The sequence below is a fragment of the Malaclemys terrapin genome, chromosome 1 (assembly GCF_027887155.1).
Source record: "Malaclemys terrapin pileata isolate rMalTer1 chromosome 1, rMalTer1.hap1, whole genome shotgun sequence".
NCBI lineage: Eukaryota > Metazoa > Chordata > Testudines > Emydidae > Malaclemys > Malaclemys terrapin.
Window position 1 is genome coordinate 92,996,552 of NC_071505.1, and position 14,763 is coordinate 93,011,314.

The following is a 14,763-nucleotide window of genomic DNA, read 5'->3' on the forward strand; positions in this document are numbered from 1 at the left end:
GTTTACACAAGACATGTGGCAAGTCTTGAATCATGCCCCTAAGGAAACCCGTGACTCCAACATGAGCCCTTGTTGTATGACTTCCCCGCTCTTCTCACCCCGTCTCTCTTTACTTAGCTCTACCTGTCAGGACCTGCGTGGGACACAGATAAAATTATACAGCTGTAACAGATGCGTCAAGTCTCCCCAGCCATCTCCCTGCCTCCAGCGCCTGATCACTGCTCACCCTCCTCCCAGCTCCATCCAGAGCTGGGAACATACACCCAGGGCCGGCTTTTCAGAGCTGCTGATTGCCCGCCGTGCAATGTCATTTGGAGTTGTGGATGTTCAGCACTTTTGAAAACGAGGCCCACGGGGTCCCGTAGACTGTGCGAGAGGTGTTTAATGGTGGAGATCTCCACAACTAAGCTTGGGGTAGGGGGTTACTCTTGTCTCGCTAAGGGGGATGGATGAGTTCATTCCTGAGCATCTTACCCTCCAAATTATTCTCTGCTCCTATTGGAGAAGGACTGAGGGCAGATGGGGTTGAGTAACAGTGACAGTTTTACAGAAATGCAGGGGAGATGTGAATACAGATGAAACACCAGCATCGTTCTCTCTCCCAGTCCCTCCTTCATCCAACCCAATGCTCACCTCATAACCCAGCACCAGCCCACTCTTACCCAGTCCCTCTTCACTGAACCCAACTCTCACCTCTGACCCTACCTGCTACCCCTAGAGCCCCACGGGCACAGTTACCAGGCTAACTGCTTCTCCCACCTATCCTGCTCTCTGAGCATGCACCTCCCTCCAGCCTTGGGCCTGAGCACATGGCCTCTCTCTCCAGGTGCAATCCCACGATTCTCCCACTCTCAGACCAAGCCCTGGCTGCAGTCCCCTGTGATCAGCCCTGATAACCTCGGCAGGCTGACGTGTCTTCAGTGTCTGTCGTTCTGTCCCTTCTGTGACCAGTGACGGTGCTATCCAGTCACCAAGCACACTTCCTAAAGCAGAGTGTTATTTATTTAGAAGCAAAGCTTTTAAGACAAAACAGATCTTAAAACAATAAACCAGTCTGTACACTCGCCTGCTTCTCCCTAAGGTTCACCATTGCCAGGGTCTGGGGAAGATCCAACTTCTTCAGCCTCCCTCCGCAGAGCCTCTCTCTGTGTCAGCCTGTCTCCTGGACATCCCCTGCTAATTCCCCCCCTTCCTCTCTTGAGAGTGCTTTTTAACTATTTAGGCCTGGTGTACGCAACACAGTTAGGTCGATGTAAGATGCCTTGAGTTGACCTAGCTGTGCATGTGTCAACACTTAAATTTGTCTCCCACTGACACAAGCGCCCCGTTACCGTGATGCAGGAACACCACCTCCCGAGCAGTGTTGGGCCATGGTTGATGTATGGAGATGAACGCAGTGCAAGTGTAGACTCGGCATTACTTAACAGTTCTTCAGCTGCTGTCCCACAATGCCTGGCAGTGATCATTCTCATCACAATTGTGAACTTCACTGCCCAGAGGTCATGGAGACAGCAATCCCCTGCCCCTTTAAAGCCCTGACATTTTTGAAATGCCTTGTCCTAATTGCTCAGCTTGGTGAGCACACCTAGCAGCTCTCCACTGCTGCATGCCACTGCCCAGCTCACAATGCCAGCTACATGCTCCAGATGTGCTCTGGCTTGGAGTAGACAGGAGACAGTGGATCTCCTGAGCCTGTGGGGAGAAGAGGCTGTGCAGGCACAGCTATGGACCAGCTGGAGAAACGTGGACATCTACGAGCAGATTGCATGGGGGATGCAGAAGAAGGGGTACAATAGGGACCAGCAGCAGTGCCATGTGAAAGTGAAGGGACTGTGGCAAGCATACCAGAAGGCCGGGGGGGGGGCACAGTCAATCCAGTGCCGAGCCACAGACCTGCCACTTTTACAAAGAGCTGCTTGCCATGCTTGGCAGAGACCCCATTACAACCCCACAGACCAGCATGGATACCTCCGAGGAGCCAGAGTCACAGGCCCCCTGGCCTGAACAGAGAGGAAGAGGAGGAGGATGGGGGACATGCAATTGGGAGTCTAGCTATGCGGGAAGACAGGAACTGTCTGAGACTCCATCATAGTCCACTCAGTCCAGGCCATCAAGCATGGGAGAGCCTGAGGCGGGGAAGGATCCTTGGGTAAGTGTGTAAATTTATTTCCCCTCACAGTGATGGCACCCCCAAAGACTGTTTATTAATTTACAAACACTACAAGAGGTAGTGGTACAACAAAGAGCAGTGGTGTTACTGTCTGCTTTTCATTCCCCTGTCAAATTAGGTAAGGGGGGCATGCAGAGCAGTTGGCTTATGCACACAGGGATGTCCCTTGAATCCTCCTGAGAGATCTCGATGAAACTTCCATGGAGCTACTCTGCAATCCCCTCTCAAAAGTTTCTAGGGATGACAACCTTATTTCTCCCTCCATGGCAGGACACTTTCCCACACCACTCAGCGATAACTTTGGCAGGAACCATTGCATTACGCAGGCTAGCAGCATGTGGGCCAGAGAGGATTTGGGATACCAGCAGCAGCTGTTCTCGCTCTGCCTTTTGTTCCCCTGAGGGGTGAGACATCAGCTAAAATCACCACCACTTGTGGAAAATGGTGCCAGTATTCAGTGCCAGGGCCCTATACTCTTAGTTTCATGCAACGAAGCAATTCCCTCCTCATTTCCCGCACCCCTGGCAGGTCATATTCACCATGGCCAGCGCTGTGAGTGGTGCTGTGCACAAGCGCTCCCAGCCTTAAGTGTCAATAAGCATGTCTTGTTTGAAACTTTAGGGGAGCAAGAGAAGGGAGTTCTGAATCTTAACTTTCACTTTCCATTGTGACTATACTGACAATGGTACCTCTGTGTGTCATCTGCAGCTGCTGCTGTTGCAGCCTTGCCCTCCTCCACACCTGTGGAATGCCTGAGTTAGATAAGGAGGAAAAAGTAGAGGACTCAGGATGAGATGTTCACTGAGATCCTGCAAGCCAGTGCTGCATCAAGCCATCAGCAAAGGGCCTGGAGGGTGAATATTGCAGACAACCTGGAGAAGGAAAGAGCACACAGGAGAAAGGCCCAGGAATCCCAGCAGGAAGAGGAGAAGGAGATGCTCTGTTAGAGGGCTTTCCCTCAACTCTCCCTCTTCCCTGGTTCTTGTCACGCAGTCAGCAAGCAGCAAAAGACCAGAAGTCCGAAGTGCAGACAATGCAATGTTTATTGGGGTTAATTTCCAAGCAAACATATTCCGAAGCCCTTCACACCAGTCGGGCTTATCTCTATACAGCGATAGAGTCTGTTCCCCAGTGTTCCCTTCCCAGCTCTGACACCGCAGAGCATTTACCCCGTATCCCCCTTCCCAGCTCTGACGCCGCAGAGCCTTGCCTGTGTCTCTGTTCCTCGTTCCCTATTCCTGTTTCCCCCCTTAGCAAGCATGATTCCAATTGCCCCTTCCACTTCCTGTTTGACCCCAGTTTATATAGTAATATTCTCAGCTATACCTTAACCAATCATTTTACTGAAAATTAACCAACCAATCCTAACATATTGTAACATAATTCTCTAACCAATTATATCCCACTATTCTAATTAACTTACACCTAGCAAAATTAATTATACAGCAGACAGAAACAATTAGAGAACCAGACAGATTAACAACAGAAAAGTGGGGGCCATAAAGATAAAACACTGCAGAAATTAGGATTTTACAACTACAACCATTGATAAGTGATTTCTTGCCAGACAGGATGCTATCAAACTAAGTTTTCCTTAACCATCTTAAGATCTGTTTCTTTATCTGGTGGTGATAGGCACAATCAGGACAGGATTGTATTCCTAACAGTCCAATACCACCTTATTTCAATGTGACTGCTCACTGTTAAAGTGCTCTTTCAAAGCTTCCCTGGGCCACTGAGCTCTTCTAATAGCCCCTGTGGCTGTTCAACTCAGCAGACAGCTGCTCCACCTTCACATCCGCGGCAACTCTTCCCCCTTTGTTTCACAGATATTATGCAGGACACAGCAGGCAGCTATAGCCATTGGGATTTTTTTCACTGAGATCCAATCTTGTGAGTAAACAACACCAGCATCCCTTCAATCTACCGAAAGCATGTTCAACTGTTGTTCTACACCTGCTGAGCTGGAAGCTGAATCTTTCGTTGATGCTGTCAAGGTGGTTGATGTACAGTTTCATGAACCAGGAGAGCAAGGGACAGGCTGGGTCCCCCAGGATCACTACTGGCATTTCAACATCACCAATGGTAATCCACTAGTTAGGAAAGAAACTCCCTGCTTGTCACTTTCTGAACAGTCCTGTGTTCTTAAAGACGTGAGTGTCATGCACCTTCCCTGACCAGCCAACGCTGATGTCAGTGAAGCATCTCCAGTGATCCACCAGTGCTTGCATGTACTTTGTGGCAAGGTGGCCTGGTGCCAAAATAGGGATATGAATGCCGTCTATTGCTCCACTATAGGCACCAACTCTGTGGGTGCTTCAGGGCTGGAGCACCCATGGAAAAAAATTAGTGGGTGCTGAGAACCTACCGTAAACCAGCTCCCTCCTTTCCCCCAGTGCCTCCCGTCTGCCAGCGGTCTTGCCAATCAACATCTCCCTCTCTCTCCCAGCACCTCTTGCCCGCCGCAATCAGCTGTTTTGCAATGTGCAGGAGGCGCTGGGGGGAGGGGAGGAGTGAGGATGGGGTGCACTCGGAGAAGGGGTCGGGTGGGGGCGGGGCCTGGGGCAGAGCGGGGGTTTGAGCACCCCCCAGGGCCTGGAGGAAGCCGGCACTTGTGTACTCCACCACAGTTCAGAAACCCCATTGTTGCAAATTCACCCACTATGTTCCTGCACATTGCTCAGAGTCACAGTCCTGCGCAGCAGGAGAAGATTAATAGCTCTGTACACTTACATGACAACGGCCCCCACAGAGGATTTCCCAAGTCCAAAATGATTTCCTACTGACGCAACAGTGGATTGCTACCGATGTTTCCACAGTGCAATCACCACTCACTGTCAGTGCAGCTCTCACTTTGGTGCTCCAGCGCTGGAGGGCTGGAGCGAGTTCTGCACACAGATCCAGGAATGTGGCCTTGTGCATCCGAAAATCCTGCAGCCACAACTCATCATCCCAATCCTGCATTACGATGTGATCCCACCAGTCAGTGCTTCTTTCTCGGGCCCAGATGTGGCACTTCACAATGTGCAGCTCTTCTGTGAACACCACCAAAAACTTTGAATTGGTTCTTGCTATGTGCTACAGCCATCTATCCCCCAAGAAACTGTCATGTTCCACCGGGGCAGTGCTTTGGGGAGCTTGCAGGAGCGATGGTGACCCCCAAATTTGCCTTAGCCACCCCCTGTAGCCACCCCATAGTAGCTGCTGCTCTCCAGCTGCCTAGCTCTGAAGGCAGAGCAGAAAGAGTGGTGTCTGCTGACTGGGCACCCAGGTCCAGCAGAGAAGTAAGCCCAGGCAGGGGGTCAGGGTGCCCAAGAGCAGCCGCTGGCCCATGTCCCCGCCAGGGTGCACCGCCCAGGGCAGGTGCAGGGTCTGGGGCTCCCCACAGTGGCCCGAACTGACCCACTCCAGCCCAGGCTCTTGGACCCTGCATCCCACGGTCACTGCTCCCCGAGGCCCCTACTGACCCTGGAGCCAGGTACTCCCACCCGGGCAACTCTTACCGGTTGCATAAGCAGCCAGAGCTGCTCACTGCCCAGCTCCGGCTTCCAACATGGCCAGAAGTTGGGGCCTCAGGGGGAACAGAAGAGGAGCAGAGGTCAGGGCCATGAAGGGGGTGGGGCCTCGTGGTGAGAGGGAGGGGCTAAGGCTCATCTCAGCCCCCCCCCCCACTAGGAAGAGGCTGGCACCGCCCCTGTGTTTCACACTGACTGTGTTTTTCTTGCAGTTCTTCAAACAGCAGAGGATCACGTGCCCTGAGCTTGTAGTGCTTACAATAATAGTGCAAAGCTGTGCAGGCTCCACACTTCTGTCAGAGATGGCGGACAACAAGTAGGGCCATGAGGGTTTGTGGGATTTGGAAAAAAAGCATGAAAATTATGGGATATAGATTACATTATGGGATGGAGACCGTTGCACACTGGGAAGTTGACTCCTTGCTCCCAGTCACCCTGGCATGACTTCTTTCTGCCCCACTATGCATCACCAAAACTTCCCAAAAGACAGTGTGCTGAATGGTGATAAGTTGCACACTGGGATACCTACCCATGGTGCATCGCACTGTGCATTGATACAAGCACTCCTTGGTGAATACACGCAGCACAGACGCAAGGAGCCAAGTATGAACATGCATAAGTGATGTACTAACTGCGGCAGCTTTATGCTGACATAACTTGTGTTGATCAAAGTTTGTAGTGCAGACATGGCCTAAGTGCCCAGCCTGGCAAAACAAGGCTTGCATCTTCGTTGGAGACAGGATATTTTGTTGGAGACAGGAGACAGGATCCTTGAAGCTAATAGCTTTTCCCATTGTCTTTCAAGTGTGTGCTGAGATGTTCTCATCTGGGGAGACATTGTGTTGCTTTCCTGCTTGTTGTTCTTCCAAACAGCCCCCCGTTGAATTAAAGTATAATGAACATTCCACTAACTCTAATCTAGTTATACAGCCTGTCTCAATAACAAAATTATACTCAATATTCATAACATTACTGCATAGCAGCTCCACATCTGCCACAACCACCACACCCAATTCCCCAACCTTCCCCTGGCGTTGTGCCAGCTTCCCCTCAAACCTCCTCAGCTTTTGCTCTATTGTTCCCTGTTCTCTTGTCCTTTTCTGCATCCTCTCCCCTCTTCTTTCCCGCCGTCTACTCCCATTTCTGTCTTCCTGCCCTCTCTCTGTTTTCCTCAATTTCTCTCTCCACCTCTCCTCCCTTCCCTACCTTCTTCTCCAGTCATTCAGTCTTGCTTCTCTCTGGTTGCCTTGATGCTGACATTTCTGTTGCTCATGTGTGGATGGGAACAATGGCAGGAATACCAGCGTAGGCAGTGTACTGGTATTGTGCCATCTAACTCCGCTTACAGCAGGTGTAGATAAACCGGTAGTAGAAAGCACCTGCAGCTGGTCTACCCTAGTGCCACCACCTTTGGTAGCAGCACTGGAGCTGCACTAGCATTAGAAGAACAGTTGGAGAATTTCAGTAAATCCTCAGTAGAGACAAGTCCTCTGAATCTGTCCTCCCTCCCTGTCTACGAGCTCACTCAAAGGCATTTTCTTGATTAGATTCCCAAATTTACAGGCACACAATAAGGCAAGGAAACCCTTGTTTTTCTGAAGTTCCAGCCCTACTCTCCTGGGTGCGTTTACCCTTCCTATCGCTTTCCTGCCACTCCAGAGCTGCTCAGATGTCCCTCAGCTGGAACAGCCACCTGGGCTCTAGGACTGAATCATCCCCTCTTCCTCCCAGATCCCCCATGTCAACTGGAGTTGCAACAAACAACAAAAAATGAATCACACACCTACGGAAATCAAAGGGACCTTGGCTAAAAGACAGGACCCTTCTAACCCATCTAGATGGGTTGGCATGTATATTCCAGTGTTGCCACCACCCACAGCTGTTTGAGCCTGGCTTCCCGTACTAAACACAATATACACACTTGAGTTCACTCAGGGTGGAAACAAATCTAGTTCAGGTACTCCTTTTCCCAGGGTCTGTACCCAGTGTCCATTCCAGGGAGCACAGAAATCCACTTCTAGTAATAGTTCTCCTATCACAGCCGGTGCTCAAAGTCCTTTCCAAGAACAGGGCTCCAGTTCAGGTCTTCCCTACCTCGAAAGAGCTGGGCCCAGAACCCATTCCTGGCAGAACAGAACTCCAATTCAGGTTCTCCCCATCTCCAGAGGGCTACACCCAGAGCCTATTACTGCAGTTAGAGTCAGAACACCAACTCAGTTTTTTTGTCTTGTTATTTCATCGGCTAACACAGGGGTGGCCAACCTGAGCCTGAGAAGGAGCCAGAATTTACCAATGTACATTGTCAAAGAGCCACAGTAATACGTCAGCAGCCCCCCATCAGCTCCCCCCCTGCTCCCAGCACCTCCCACCCACCAGCAGCCCCGCCAATCAGTGCCTCCCCTTCCCTCCCCATCAGCTATTTCGTGGCATGCAGCAAGCCCTGGGCGTGAAGGGGGGAGGAGCGAGGGCATGGCAGGCTCAGGGGAGGGGACGGGAAGGGGTGGAGTGGCGGCAGGGCCTGTGGCAGAGCCGGGGTTGAGCAGTGAGCACCCCCCAGCACATTGGAAAGTTGGCACCTGTAGCTCCCTCCAGCCCCGGAGCCAGTGCCTATACAAGGAGCTACATATTAACTTCTGAAAAGCCGCATGTGGCTCTGGAGCTACAGGTTGGCCACCCCTGTGCTATCAGTTTTTTCACTTGAAGCAATCACAAGTAAATCCTGGTCTGGATTTCTGTGCCCACCTAAAAGAGATTTCATATCACTCCCCAGACCTGGCAAAGAAAATGACCACTCTTAGAATTCCAAAATGGGTCTGAACAGCCCCAGTTGGGAGAGGAGTTAATTTCCTGTCTGCTGTACGGCAGGGTAGGATGCAATTCAAATTCATGCTCCTGTTTGTTGGTCACATCTGCTGAGGAGTCAATCAGCAAGGATGCATTAACTAGCTCAACCACAAGATAAGAGCTTGATGCAAGAATTACTGGGTGAAATTCTCTGGCCTGTGTTATGTGGGAGGGTCTGACTAGGTGATCGCAATAGTTCCTTCTGGTCTTAAATCTAGGACAGCCATGCTGGGAATCACCTCCCTATTCCTGAGGTGAATCTGATGGCCTCAGAACTGTCTTGTGATTTCGGTAGGTTTTCCTCCAGGCTTTTCTTTCCAGAGCTCTACCCCTTCAAAAACCCCACCTATGGAAGCAGGAGATATATTTATAATTTGGCACCTAGTGGGAAAGACCCAGGCCTACCCCACTATGAGCCCATCCTCATTAGGCAGAAACCACTGGCCTTTCAGAAGTGTGTGCAGGCTGCTCCAGTCAGCAGCAGCACACCCACCACACAGTGCGGGCGTGTCACTATGGAGACACAAATCTGGCCACACTGCAGTGCCCCCTCTGGCTGGTTTTGAGAGTGGCAATGGCAAGGTCAGAAGGGAGAGGCATGACGGCAGAAAGACAGTCACTGTGATGTGCATATGGGACCTTCCTAAGGAGCCCTAGATTCTGAGACCAGAAAGAACCATTCTAATCTAAACCGACTCCTGCACAACACAGGCCATAGGACTTTAGAGAGTTGTTCAGATGTACCCATCCTCGTGCCCCCCCGCCCCCACCAAGGGGTGGTGATGAAATGTGCTATACAAATGTTCTCTCATCTTTATCAGTCTTGGCTTTAACATCCTCCTCATTTCATTACCTGAAATCTTGTTTCTCTTTTCCGAAGCGCCCCTCAAGTTACACAGCCCTTACAATAATCAGACAGACATCATGCAGGGAACAAGAGGACATGGGGAGGGGGTTCTTGCCAGAACTCCCTCAAGACCCCATCAGTGCTATTCCCTGGTTGGCGGAAGAGAGAGTGAGGGGGAAGAAACAGTCACAGCTGCTCTGTCACTTGTTGGCAGCTCTGGAAGCAGGTAGATTGTGCGAGGCCTGGCGTTATCTCTGGCGAAAGACAAACAGAAAGGGGAAAGTGAGAAGAAATTCCTGATCCAAAAGGGCCCTTATCTCCCTTCCGTTTCCCTTGCCCCAGAGAGATATGGCGGACTCAATGCACTGTTGTTTCTTAGAGGGCCCTCCCTCCTCCCTTCTCTCCCGTCACCTGCAAGCGACTCTGGCTATGTGGTATTGGGTTTTGACCCAAAGCACACACAGCTCCTCTATTCCACACAACACATCATGCACACACAGAGACACTCCCAATGTACCTCCGTCCTGTCCTGCAGCACACACCACTATCCCAGCGTTGGGGGACCCTTCTCCCTTAGGGCTTGCTGCCCACTCCAAAATTCACAGGACACAACTGAATTTCCCAGCTCTGTCCTGAAAGATGATCATTTGCAGGGACACAAAAGGTTGTTGTATTTCTTTCAGATGTCATGGTACAATGTTATCATCATACGAGTTTCTAAATGTTGTGATGTAGCATCATGGCCTGGCAACATGAGCCTTGTGTTTGACAGGCCAAGTGCACAGAAAGGTAGCAAACTCTACAGTTTTTCTGTGTTAGGTTCTTAGGAACTATGATGGGATCATGACAGGTCAAGAGGCAATTCTCTCTTTATCCAGGGCTCTAGCACTTTACAATAGGTAGGAAATTACAAAAATCAGAGCTTGGTGGGGAGGAGAGAGGAGAGGAAGAAGGAGGTGTGTGAAATGTATTACTGGATACCAAAGTGTGGCCAAAGCACCCCTTTCTGAACAAATGGCCCAGTCTCAACTCTTGACTCCTTGTTCATTTCAATATATGCACCAATTAGAGCACAGCCCTGTAACAGAAGCCAATAGAGTCAGTGCATATTGACCCCTGCCATGTGACAATGACCCTTTGTAATCTTGACCCATGCCATGTGACTAGGGCCAAGATATAAAGATCAGTCTCTTATCAGTACTTCTGCCGGTCACAGAAGTAAACTAAATCTTTGTGGGAAATTCAGCAAATGAACTCCCAGGCAGAGAACTGGAGGAAGTTGTAGCAGCGATATAGATATTCTCCTGGAAACAGGTGGTATTGAAAAGCAATCAGAGAAGGTGAAATTGTCCACACTGCTACATGTGGCAGACCCGGAGACACTGGGGATCTACAGTACGTTCCAACGGGGGCAAGAAAGTGACTGCAAACAGCTAGACAAAGTCATTGCAAAATTTCAAGGTGACTTTGATCGATGTAAGAACAGTATTTCGGAAAGACATTTTCTTTATTAAATATCAGCTGCCAGCCAGCTAAGGCTATGAATTGTTATGTTACAGGCCTATGAAATAAAAAGCAAGATGAATCTGAACAGTTAACAAAAGGCTGGTCTGAGTAGAGACAAAATTTTACATGCTATAACTGATAACCAGATCAAAGCAACATTATCGCAAGAAAAGGATTTGATTTGGCAAAGTCCAGTGGGTATTAGCAAGGCTAGTGAGAACTGTCCTTACTCTGAACAACTGCACAATCTAATGTGAGAGGGTGTATCATTTTGGCAGCTGGTGTGGGTGGAGTTTATTTTGTGGGTGGAATTTGGAAGGGTAGCTCTGCACTTCTCCCTGCCTCCCGCCCAGTTTAAATTCTGCTTATGTTGGAGACTGTTCAGTGACAAAGAAATTTGACCAGTCTGAAAAAAGGTGGAGACAATAGTACAATAGAAAGATCCCCAAACAAGGTTGCCGTATGCAGATGCATAGACATGTTAACCTAGCTAAAAAAATGCATCCCTAATTTGTCACAATTAAGTTGTCCAATCAGAATGCGTCTTGCAGCCAGTACAGAATGGCACTGGGATGACTGGCACAAGGAAAGCTTTTGGAAATTGAAAATACTTGTTATAGAAGCACCAATACTGAAATACTGAGATTAACAAAAAGTCTAAAATCTCATCGGATGCACATTTGCAGAGATTAGCAGCTGTCTAAATGCAAGGTGATCACACAGTGCCATATGCATCCAGAGCACTGACTAAAACACAACAGAACCATGATAAGATTGGGAAAATATGCTGGCAATTGTTTTCGTTTACGAGTGGTTTCATGGATATATTTATGGGCAGACATTAATAGAGGTAGAAGTGGACTATAGGCTGTTGGAAGCCATATTACACAAAATATTGTACAAAACACTGCCTAGACCTCAGAAAATGATCATAAAACTGCAAAACTATTTGTTAAATATGAAATTCAGGCCCAATAAACAGCCTCTTATAGGAGGCATGCTTTCAAGACCACCTCCAGACAACAAAAGGAAGGAGATGCGGGAAGTGGAGTTTGATGTAAATATGACTCATACATGACCTCTTTCTGAAGCAAAATGTGACGAGTTCAGATGCAGAACACAAAATGACTCAACCTTAAGAAACTGAGGATAGTAATTCTAGATGGACGTTCAACATAAATATCCCTAAAAAGAACAGGAGTACTTGTGGCACCTTAGAGACTAACAAATTTATTAGAGCATAAGCTTTCGTGGACTACAGCCCACTTCTTTGGTATGCATCCGAAGAAGTGGGCTGTAGTCCACGAAAGCTTATGCTCTAATAAATTTGTTAGTCTCTAAGGTGCCACAAGTACTCCTATTCTTTTTGCGGATACAGACTAACACGGCTGCTACTCTGAAACCTGTCATAAATATCCCTGACATTTCTAAGCATAAACCCTTACTGGGACTAGAGAGATTAAATTGTTGCATAGGACAGGGTTCTGTGCAAAGGGCATTCTATCATAACACCACCCAGCATGATGTCAGAAATACCAACCATAAATCACAGTGCTCACCTGATATAGAGAAATGTAAGAACTGAACCAGAGATGTCCTAGTCTACCCATTAGTTGTGATACAAATACCATTCAGCCCCCCTAGTACTCTGCAGGGGACAGAAGATAGAAGGAAAAACAGTTATGGGAAAAACAGACCCACAAAGATATCTGATTTGCTTCCAGTCTCCAACCTCATGGGGTAATAATTTTTCCAGTGAGGGTCAAATTCTGCTGAGTTATACCAGTGTAAATCAAGCACAACTCCACTGAACTAAGCTGAGTCATCACTGAGGTCCACATTGATAGCAGACTCTTTTGCAAGTTTCCTGTATGAAAGGGGAAGCCAAAGGCACACTGAATCTTCCACCATCTCTCATCTATTCCATCACCTCAGTTGTCTTTGCCCTCCCCCCTACTAAATTTCCCCATGTTGAATCATTCCAATAGATTCATATATTAATATATGTCAAGGCCAGAAGGGACCATTGTGATCACCTAGTGTAATCTCACACTTCTTATCACACTGTCTGTACTCGGCTAGCTTGATTATCACTTCAAAAGTTTTTTTTTTTTTCTCTTAATTAATTGGCCTCTCAGAGTTGGTAAGACAACTCCCACCTGTTTATGCTCTCTGTATGTGTGTATATATATCTCCTCATTATATGTTCCATTCTATATGCATCCGAAGAAGTGGGCTGTAGTCCACGAAAGCTTATGCTCTAATAAATTTGTTAGTCTCTAAGGTGCCACAAGTACTCCTGTTCTTCTTTTTGCGGATACAGACTAACACGGCTGTTACTCTGAAACTTGTGTTAAGACTGAAGAGCCCATTATCAACTATATTCCTTGTGTCGATACTTATAGACTGTAATCAAGTCATCCCTTAATCTTCTTTTTATTAAGCTAAATAAATTAAGCTCCTTGAGTCTATCACTATAAGGCCTGTTTTCAAATCCTTTCGTCATTCTCATGACTCTTCTCTGAACACTCATCAAGTTATCAATATCCTTCTTGAATTACAGACACCAGAACTAGCCACAGGATTCCAGCAGTCACACAAGTGCCAAATACAGAACAGGTAAATGTATATACCTAGGAACAAAGACTATAGGCCATACTTACATGATGGTGGACTCTGTCCTGGGAAGCAGTGACTCCAAAAAAGATTTGGAGGTCATGGTGGATAATAAAATAACCTCTTTACTCCTACTTGAGATTCCACTGCTTATTCATTCAAGGATCATATTAGCTCTTTTGGCCACAGCATCGCACTGGGAACTCGTGTTCACTGATTATCCACCATGACCTCCACATCTTTTTTCAGAATCACTGCTTCCCAGGATAGAGTCCCTCATCATAGAAGTATGGCCTAAAAAAGATATCAAGTTAATTTGACAGGATCTATTTTCCGTAAAATCATGCTGACTAGCATTAATTATATTACCCTCCTTTAATTCTTTATTAATCGAGTTCCGTATCAACTGCTCCATTATCTTGCTCAGGATCGATGTTAGACTGACAGTCCTATAATCTCCTGGGTCATCCTGTTTATCCTTTTTAATAATATATTCCATATTCACTGCTGCTGCAGATCAGAGCCTACCAGAGTATCTGGTTTTGGTGACCTTTCCCCAGGACAATGGCTCTATTGAAATCAGTCAGGAATGCCGTTTATGACTTGCAACAGCAAAGGCATTGCTCTCATACATATAAAGAGGGTTCCGCTTAGCATCAGCACAGCTGGGTGCGGGGGAGGTTGGCCTGGAAAAAGATTTAAACCATGAGCCTGCCTTTCATTTGCACCTGATTTCTCATGCTTTTCCCCATGGTGTCAACTCTCTGGGGTCACACAGATGCTTCCATGCTCAGCTATGCTCTTTAGCAAATTTAGTACCAGTGCAAGGTGCCAGATCAACCACTCCGGAGATTGAAGTCCTATGTTTACCCACTGCATGACCTGCAAGAGCTGACTGCATGGGTAACAAGCTTTTCATCTACACCACACACCACCACTGTACCTCAGCCCCGCCAGAGAAGGACCACCTCTAGAGTTCACCACGGAGTTCAGTCTCCATGGCTCACTGAGTACTTGATCCCTTTACCAAGACTGCCAACAAGCAGCAAATTAGTGCTTGGCGACTGTGACAGTATTTTTCTTTTATGCAGACATCTGGCTTACTTGGAATGAGGAAGGCAGCAGAGATGAGTTGTCTGAACATGGCACTAGGAGGCAGAAACCCCTGATTTATAATCTAGGTTCTGACATTAAATCTGTGTCACTTTAGACCTTTGTTCCTCTATGTATAAAATGGGGATAATGATACTTCCCTACCTAATCCA

General features: G+C 47.9%; 1 long non-coding RNA gene across 1 annotated transcript in view; it reads right to left on the reverse strand.

The window, feature by feature from the left end:
• Positions 1-4,772: 4,772 nt before the first annotated feature.
• Positions 4,773-14,763, reverse strand: part of LOC128838888 (uncharacterized) — a 29,025-nt gene continuing 19,034 nt past the window's right edge. The window contains exons 2-3 of the long non-coding RNA XR_008445307.1: positions 9,383-9,630; positions 4,773-5,205 (exon numbers count right to left, since the gene is read on the reverse strand). This is a non-coding gene — a long non-coding RNA (uncharacterized LOC128838888). The remainder of the gene's footprint in view (positions 5,206-9,382; positions 9,631-14,763) is intronic.